We start from the raw sequence: 9,512 nt of genomic DNA, 5'->3' as shown, positions 1-9,512 counted from the left end.
GTGGCCCTAGAAATTGGGAACTAATAAGGGGCGGCCATTCAAATCCACAATGGGGATAGGTATCAAAGCTCATCATGGTCAGGAAAAGTGTCTACCAACCCTGTTCTATCATTCTATTGTATTCTCCTAAGTGATTAGTACGGTGCCCTGCGTAAGGTAAGTGCTCAATAAATGCCACTGACTAATTAATTAATCGATATTATTGTTTGTCTCCCCCTCTAGACTGTAAGCTCATCGTGGACATGGAACACGTCTACCGATTGTGTTCTACTGCACTCTCTCAAGTACTTAGTAGAGCGCTCTGCATACAGTGAGCACTCTGTAAACAAGATTGGTTGATTGATTCATATTAATGTTCGTCTCCACCTCTAGACTGTAAGCTTGTTTTAGGGAGGGAACATGTCTAGAATTATGTTCTCCAACACTCTCCCAAGTGCTTAGTATAGTGCTCTGCGCACACTGAGCACTCCATATATAACATCGAATGATTGATTGATTGATTGTGTTGGGAGACAAAGACAGGTATAGGGAAGCCTAAGAGATATTTCTGGCCCTAGGAGTACTCCCCCCTCTCAGGGTTGCACCTGGAGAGTTTCTAGTACTCTACCAGTCTCAACTATAGGAGGGAGAGTCAAGCAGAGGCCTACCCATTTCATTCCTAGCTTGGCCAGTGGCTAGTGAGTGGAAGGCAATCTGCTACAAGTCATAACTCACCTGTGCTGGGCAGCAGGGGCATGGGAGAGAGTCGAGGGTGGAGACTCAAGTTTACTGCGCGGAGGGAGGCAACGGTAAACCACTTCCATACGTTGACCAAGAAAACTCTATGGATATACTAGCGGAACGATTGCAGATGGAGCTGGGGCGTTCCAGGAGAGATGTGTCCATGGCGTCCCTGTGGGTCAGAGACAACTTGAGAGCATAAGACAAGAAAAGACTAGAAGTGCTCCTGTGGTCAAAGATCATTGCGTGGATCTGTTAATTACCCCCCTACATAACCCAGCACCTCTGGGATGAAGCCATTTCTCCCTTCGCTCCTCAGGCCATGATCTCTCCAACTCCCACTCTCATTTTTCCCAGCAGTCTCCCAGAAGGAGATCACCCATCCCCTTTGGAAATTTATCCCTTCCACTGGCGCTTCTGCCCCCATCCTTCACACCTTATGAAATCACTTGCCCCTCACATTTCATTTCTTTTTAAATGGTATTTGTTCAATGGTTACTGTTCTAAGCATCGCTGGGGTAGGTACAAGTTTATCAGGATGGACGCAGTCTCGGTCCCACATGGGGCTCACAGTCTAAGTTGGAGGGAAGAGGATTTAATCCTCATTTGAATAATAATAATAGTAATAATAATAACTGTGGTATTTAAGTGCTTACTGTGTACCAGGAACTGTACTAAGTGTTGGGGTGGATACAAGCAAATCAGGTTCATTCATTCAATGGTATTTATTGAGCACTTACTGTGTGCAGAGCACTGTTCTAAGTGCTTGGGAGAGTACAATACAGCAATAAACAGACCCATTCCCTGCCCACGACGAGCTTACAGTCACGCAGTCCCTGTCCCACGTGGGGGCTCCCAGTCTCAATACCCACTTTACAGATGAGACAACTGAGGCACAGAGAAATGAAGTGACTTGTCCAAGGACACACAGAAGACAAGTGGCAGAGTCAACATTAGAACCCACAACCTTCTGACTCCCAGGCCCTTGCTTTATCCAATCTGCAGGCAAAGAGAAATAAAGTGCCTAGGCCAAAATCACACAGCAAGATATCGGCAGAGCCGGGATTGCTTGCTGTGTGATCTTGGACGAGTCACTTTTCTTTCTGACTGCTTTGGCTGAAACTGCCGTAACTGCTTCCGCTGAAATTGCTCCTTCCAAAGTGATCCAGTAGTTCCTCTGTGCCAAATCTCTCCACCATCCCAATTCTCCTTAACCACTCAGATGATGATAATGACACCAATAAAAAAGTAACCTCTGTTGACTGCATCGGCCTCCTTGCTGAACTCCCTGCCTCCTGTCTCTCCCCTCTCCATGGGAGATAAGGGGAGGTGATCAATTCCTGGGGCACCCTTCCCTCTAATTGTGCCAGTGAATTTCACAGCTGTGTTCCTACTCGACCCGATCAAACTGTTCAACCCTAAATATATGCAGTCAAAAATAATTATGTTGCTGAGGCTTGCTAGTACTCTAACTTCCTGGCATGTTAATTAGGAATAGAGGACAGAGTATTTGTGTGGTGTAGAGGAACTTTCTCATCTAATTAGTAGGGTAGTGTAGGGTGAATTGTTTCATAGATGTGCTCCCTCTAAGGTTTTCACTGCAATGTGCCCATCTCCTCAACTGACATTTACAAACTGTGCAGAAACAAAAACCCCGTGGTTGTTGTGCTCTGAGATTTCCTCATATTTCTTTACTCCTGAAACAAAAGACTATTTCAGCCAGCAAATTTATATCTCCACAAGTCTCTTTGGCCTTTCAGACCTTAACATGTTATTACATTTCATGCAAGTGCATAGCTGTCACCTTCCCTGAAGTTTAGACAAAGAGCAGCACCATTCTGAGCCTCTTCTCATGGGCAATAGTGTCATCTTTGAATGCTCAAAGAAGGCTAGGTTTTAGCTAAGAAATAACAGCAGACCACTTTGGGGTTTTCAGGACTTTGGAGATTTTGTTTCCTCCTGCTCTTCCTCTTCTTCCTCCTCCTCCTCATCGTCACCATCCCATCAGGGAGTCACAAGGACCTGGGTTTTAAGCCTGGCTCCACCACTTGCCTGCTATGTGATCTTGGGCAAGTCGCTTCACTTCTCTGGGCCTCAATTCCCCCATCTGTAAAATGGGGACTAAGACCATAAGCCCCACGTGGGACAGGGACTGTGTCCAACCCGATTTGCTTGTAACCACCCCAGAGCTTAGTGCATTGCCTGGCACACAGTAAGTGCTTAACAAGTACCATGATGATTATTATTATTATTATTATCAGTATTTATCAAACCCATTTATCACATAGTGTTGGTGAGCAGAATACTCCCAGAAAAATAACTGTGGTTTCTGTAGTGCACTCATTTTGCTCTAAGCACTGGTGTGGGTGGAATCTAATCAGATGAGATTTCTGAGATGCTCAGAAGAATCCACTCAGTGCTGAGCACTGTAGTATTCATTTATTCAATCGTATTTATTGAGCACTTACTGTGTGCAGAACACTATACTAAGCGCTTGGAATGTATAATTTGCTAACTGTGTGCAAAGCCCCCTTCTGGGTGCTTGACAGTAAACGGTAGAAACAGAAGATATGATTCTTGCTGATGAGGATCTATTTCAAAAGTCTATTGCTTCCAGCAATGATTAACAACACATCCTTTGAGGAAGATGGGAAAGATCCCAGAAATGCCGAGAAACAACGTGCACAATCTCAGAAAAGGATGGCAATGGGAGGAGTCATTTTCCAACTGTTGTGGGGATGGAGTTACATGACAGAGATTGAGGTTTGGTTCCCGCAACTTCCAGACAACCTTAAACACGATTCCTGGTTTGTCATGGTACTGTTTAATCAAACACTGGTATTTACTGAAGATTACTGTGTGCAGGACGCTGTACTAAGTGCTTGGAAGAGTACAGTGGAACAATAAACAGACACAGTTCCTGCCCATGGCAAGTTTAACATCTAGAGTAGGCTGGAGACATTGATAGAAATAAACATATTATGGCTACGTGAAGCAGAGTGGTCTAGTGGATAGAGCACAGGACTGGGAGTCAGAAGAACCTGGGTTCTAATCCCAGCTCTGCCACTTGTCTGCTGTGTGGCCTTGGGCAAGACACCACTTCTCTGGGCCTCAGTTCCCTCATCTGGAAAATGGGGATAAAAACTGTGAACGCAAGGTGGGACAGGGACTGGGTTCAACCCAATTACCTTGTATCTACTCCGGGGATTAGTACAATGTGTGGCACGTAGTAGGTGTTTAATAAATACTGCAGTTATTATTATTACGAGGGAGGGGTGAATAAAGGGGGCAATCCTATTGCAAAGGCAGTGCAGATGGGAGTAGAAGAGGAATGTTTCTCACAGTGAACTTCTTACCTTGATTTCTCAGCGCATCAAGCAAATCTCCTTTAATGTGTTCTACCTCATTTCTTTAAATTTCCTGAGAAAAATTCTTTAGTAGCAAGATCCATTTCCATTCTGATGGCTTTATTATTAATATTATTATTATTAAAGCAGTGTTTGGTACATAGTAAGCACTTAAATACCATAATTACTATTATTATTATTATTATTACTTTGTGCCAGGCACTGTTCTGAGTGCTGGGGTGGATACAAGCAATTTGGGTTGGACACAATCCCTGTCCCACGCGGGGCTTCACAGTCTCAATCCCCGTTTTATAGATGAGGTAAATGAGGCACAGAGCAGTGAAGTGATTTGCCCCAGATCACACAGCAGACAAGTGGTGGAGCCAGGATTAGGACACATGACCTTCTAACTGTCAGGCCTGTGCTCTATCCACTATGCCAAGCTGCATCTTATAATCATAAATTCCTTGTGTGTTTAGTTTTCTCCTGATATCCTTTATGAACCCTCTGGAGGACCTGGCTTGACAGCCCCTCCCCTCCTATAACTGCTTGCAGGATTATCTGTATGCTTCTCTGAACCATTCAAATAATACTACTACTAACAGTATTTGTTAAGCCTATTATAATAATAATAATTGTGATTTTTATGAAGCGCTTACTATGTACCAAGCACTGCACTGGGGAAGATACAAGGTAATCAGGACAGACACAGTCCCTATCCCACATGGGGCTCACAGTCTTAATCCCCATTTGACAGATGAGGGAATTGAGGCACAGAGAAGTTAAGTGACTTGTCCAAGGTCACAGAGCAGGTATGTGGCAGAGCTGGGATTAGAACCCAGGGCCTCTGACTTCCAAGTCCATGTTCTTTCCACTAGACCACACTGCTTCATTTACTCTGTGCTGAGTAACGCACCAGGTGCCGGCAGCCCAGCAGAGCAAGGAATCGGACCTAGCACTCAGTAGAGAAGCAGCGTGGCTCAGTGGAAAGAGCCCGGGCTTGGGAGTCAGAGGTCATGGGTTCGAATCCCAGTTCTGCCACTTGTCAGCTGTGTGACTGTGGGCAAGTCACTTAACTTCTCTGTGCCTCAGTGACCTCTTCTGTAAAATGGGGATTAAGACTGCGAGCCTCATGTGGGACAACCTGATTACTCTGTATCTACCCCAGCGCTTATAACAGTGCTCTGCACATAGTCAGCATTTAATAAATATGAACATTATTATTATTAGAGAAACAGCATGGCTCAGTGGAAAGAGCCTGGGCTCGGGAGTCAGAGGTCAAGAGTTCTAACCCTGGCTCCACCGCTTTGGGCAAGTCACTTAACTTCTCTGTGCCTCAGTTACCTCATTTGTAAAAGGGGGATGAAGACTGTGAGCCCCACGTGGAACAATTTGATCACCTTGTATCCCCCCCAGCATTTAGAACAGTGCTTTGTACATAGTAAGTGCTTAACAAATACCACCATTATTATTATTATCATTATTAAATGACCCATCCTTGTCTCTTAGTATCCTGGTATTACTCACCCCATTTTAAACTTCCCAGCCATTACCTGGATACCCTAATCCCTTTGCCTAATAGGTCATAAATCTTACTCTCAGAAGTATCTTGAAAGTTGTGACCTAGAGGAATATTTGTGAAATCCCATCGATTTCCCCAAATAGACTTCATTCGTTATTTTACTACCCAGTGCTCCAGTGTGGTGTGATTTAAAAGTGTCTTTGGTTTGGGGTGATTTTTTCTGTGTGTGCTTAGCATTTTAGAATGGAGCCGGCAACACCCCGGGGCTGCCATGATGAATGGGCTCCTGGTTCTTTGATCCCCAGATACCTACCTGATGCCTGATGCACTGTTCACCTTGCTCGCTGCCTCCGGCCTCCTGGAATCTGCATTTAACCTAAAAGTTTAGGATTTCCTGGAGCTTCTCCGCTGCTCCAAAGAGTTCACTTCATCCTCGGTTCCCTGAGAAATGGGACAGTAGGGGCTCCCAGACCGGCCCTGAACCCAGAGGGGCCCACCGGATTGATCTGGATGCCTTGAGTCTCCTCCAGAAAGGAAAACCAGTCTCCTGAAGCCCTTCCTTGAAGAAGCCTCTGGGTGTGCGGAATGTCAGGCCACGGAGCCATCCTGACACCTAGTACCTTTGTGAAAGACATTAGGTTATGCTCAGTTCTTCAAGCCTCATCCTACAATCATTAGGAGACTCTCTCAAGGCTGGGGCACACCGTAGCATTATGCCATCCTAGAGCATCTCCATTTTATGGAATATAATGAAGTCGATTAATCATACACTAGTTAGTTGTCACTGAGACACAGAGTGGCCTAGTGGATAGAGCATGGGCCCGGGAGTCGGGAGGCCCTGGATTCTAATCCCAGCTCCACCACATATCTGCAGTGTGACCTTGGACAAGTCATTTCACTTCCTCTGTGCCTTAGTTCCCTCATCTGGAAAATGAGGATTAAGAGTGTGAGCCCCACGTGGGACAGGGACTGTGTCCAACCTGACTTACTTGTATCCACCCTAGCACTTAGTTCAGTGCCTGGCACATAGACAACAGTTAACAAATACTACAATTATTATTATGCGTTGTAGTAGTATTGTGATTTACACATTAAATACAATACAATAGCATTAAATAGTTACTAGGACCGAGATTAGGGTTCATCACCTACTCACTGATGGGTTTCGAAAATTTTCCACTCTTTTAAAAAGTTTCAATTATGGTCAGTAACATTTCATTGCCAGTAACATCCTAAACCGTGAGCCCAGTACTGTTCAAAATTCACTGCTTCTGACTTGGAGAAATTATGTTCTAAGCAATCTAAGAAGGACTACTCTCCTTTTTTTTTTTATATTACTTAATAAGAACTCATTCATTCAAACCTATTAACTAAGTCTCCTTGATAAATGGAGCACAAACTTTACTTATTTCTTCCCTTCCACCCTCTCTACTAACAGGAAGTTGACTTTGATCTAAAGGAGGCAGGGATTGATCTGTGGTGAGTCTGTGCTTACCAAAATCTCAGTGTAGTTATAAAAGAGTTAATAGATATGACAAGAGCTGAATAGGGACCAAGAGCCTGTCTGAAGCTCTAGCCTGCTGTGGGCTCAGTGAAAGATACACATTACTTACAGGTCAGTAAAGACACCAGGAAGTTAAACCAGTCTCATTCCCTCAGTCTCTCGCTCTTTCTCTCTCTCTCTCTCTCACACACACACACACGCACACACATTTAATTATATACTCACACAGAGCACTGCAGTTACATTTGAAGTCAATCTACAGTTCAGATATCTCTCTGATTCGGCCTCCTCCAGTGATCCAAATCAATCAAATATACTTATCAAGTGTATACTATGTGCGGAACACTGTACTAAGCTCATGGGAGAGCACAACAGAAATAGCAGAAATGCTCCCTGCCTAGAACGAGCTTACAGTCTGGCTTTTACTGTCCTTTTTCTTCCACATAAGTGTGATGATGATAGTAGTAATAATAATAATAAGGATCTTTTTTAAGTGCTTACTAAGTGTCACTGTACGTAAGCGCTGGGGTGGATACAAGCAAATAGGGTTGAACCCAGTGCTTATCCCACATAGGGCTCAGGATCTTAATCCCCATTCCACAGATGAGGGAATGGAGGCATAGAGAAGTGACGTGACTTGCCCAAAGCCACACAGTGGACATCACTTTCCCTGGTCAGTGCAGCTGAAGTGGAAGAGGTGGGGCTCTAAGTACGCTTGAATGGATGGCGATAAGGGGCATAAATTGTTTAAGATTTAGGGCGTAACAGTTCAGAAGTCGAAGCGGTAGACTAAGAGAGCAGAGAGAAAAAATGAAAAGGACCGCTTCTGTTACCGAGAAAGAATGCTCAAATAGAGTATTCCAAAGGATATGAGAACATGAGCCAGTATTGCAGGGGCAATCCTCTTCTCCCAGTCAATCACTGGGATTGATTGTGTGCTCACTATGTGCAGAACACTGTACTAAGTGCTTGGGAGAGTATGAGCCGGCAGAATTAACAGACACGTTCTCTGTCCATAATAAATTTATAATCTAGAATCTACAGTCTAGCTCCCAAATGACTCCCAGCAGCTTAACGGTATTTTATTAATCATATTCTTTAAGCACTTACTAAGTGTCAAACACTGTTCTAAGCACTGGGATAGGGACAGATCGATTAGGTCGGACACAGTCCCTGTACCTCATGGGACTCATAATCTAAACAGAAGAGAGAACAGGTATCCCCATTTTACAGCTGAGGAAACTGAGGCTCAGAGAGGTCAAGTGACTTGCCCAAGGTTACACAGCAAGCAACTGTCAAAGCCGGGATTAGAACCCAGCTCTACTGTGTTTAACTAGCCATTTCTTAAACATCCATCTAGTTCTGCGGGATCAAGATCACAAATTCTGATGAATTCATTCCCCTCCGGGAAAGTTGACCATCAAACATAATCTGCTTCTGGTTCTCTTCATAAAATTTGAAATAACCTACAGTTCATTTGGTAAATTGACTTATAACGGACCGATGCATTTCAAAATTATCCTCAAATCTTCCATGGAAAAGAGAGAAGTGTCTTAATATGAAAATCAGTTTGCAACATTTCTTCGCAATAAAACCCGAAATAGTCTAATGGCAGAGTTAGGAATAAAACTCTTCTCCTCTCAACACAGCTACCCTGGATGGGACTCACTAGGAGAATAACAATAAATCAATCGGTTGCATTCATTGAGCGCTTACTTTGTGCAAAGCACTCTACTAAGTGCTCGGGAGAGTATAACACACCCATATAACACACACATCCCCTGCCCACAGTGAGCTTATGGTCTAGAGGGAACAGCAGGATACTCAAACAAACTATGACCTCCAGAAATCGGGAAGTGAAAAGTAAGGAGGAGAGAGAAAACAGTCAGGATGCAGAAAAAGCCGGATTCAGGGAATGTGGCTTCCCAGTTCAAAATTAGGCACCAATTACTGAAGATAGACCAGCATGGCTAACTTCAATCAAGACACCAATGGCTCTTTTTGAGCCAAGCCGTCCCAAGGATCCGCTGCCCGGATTGGTTTTCTAAAAGAAGTCTAGTCCACGTTTCTCCACTCCTCAAGAATCTCCGGTGGTCCTCCGTCCACCTCCTCATCAGACAGAAACTCCTTACAGTGGGCCATAAGGCACTCAATCTGCTCGTCTCCTCGTACCTCACCTCTCTGATTTCCTTCAACAACACAGTCCACGTGTTTTGCTCCTCTAACGAGCACCATCTTTCTTGCTGTACCTCACTCTTATCTATCTCACTGCCAACTCCTTATCCACACCCTCCCACTTCCTTCCCCATCTCTAAATGACAGATCAAGATCACCGCTTTCCCCACCTTCAAAGCTTTGTTAACATCACACACCCAGGAGGCCTTCCCGGATGAAGCCATCTTTTCCCCTACCCCTTCTC

At 44.4% G+C, this 9,512-nt stretch overlaps 1 non-coding gene across 1 annotated transcript; it reads left to right on the top strand.

The window, feature by feature from the left end:
* Positions 1–566: 566 nt before the first annotated feature.
* On the top strand, positions 567–704 carry LOC114812625. Its single transcript, XR_003760276.1, has one exon. It is a non-coding gene; the product is annotated as a small nucleolar RNA SNORA7 (small nucleolar RNA).
* The last annotated feature ends 8,808 nt before the right edge of the window (positions 705–9,512 follow it).

The sequence above is a fragment of the Ornithorhynchus anatinus genome, chromosome 5 (genome assembly GCF_004115215.2).
Source record: "Ornithorhynchus anatinus isolate Pmale09 chromosome 5, mOrnAna1.pri.v4, whole genome shotgun sequence".
NCBI lineage: Eukaryota > Metazoa > Chordata > Mammalia > Monotremata > Ornithorhynchidae > Ornithorhynchus > Ornithorhynchus anatinus.
This window is presented reverse-complemented; position numbering and strand designations above follow the sequence as displayed.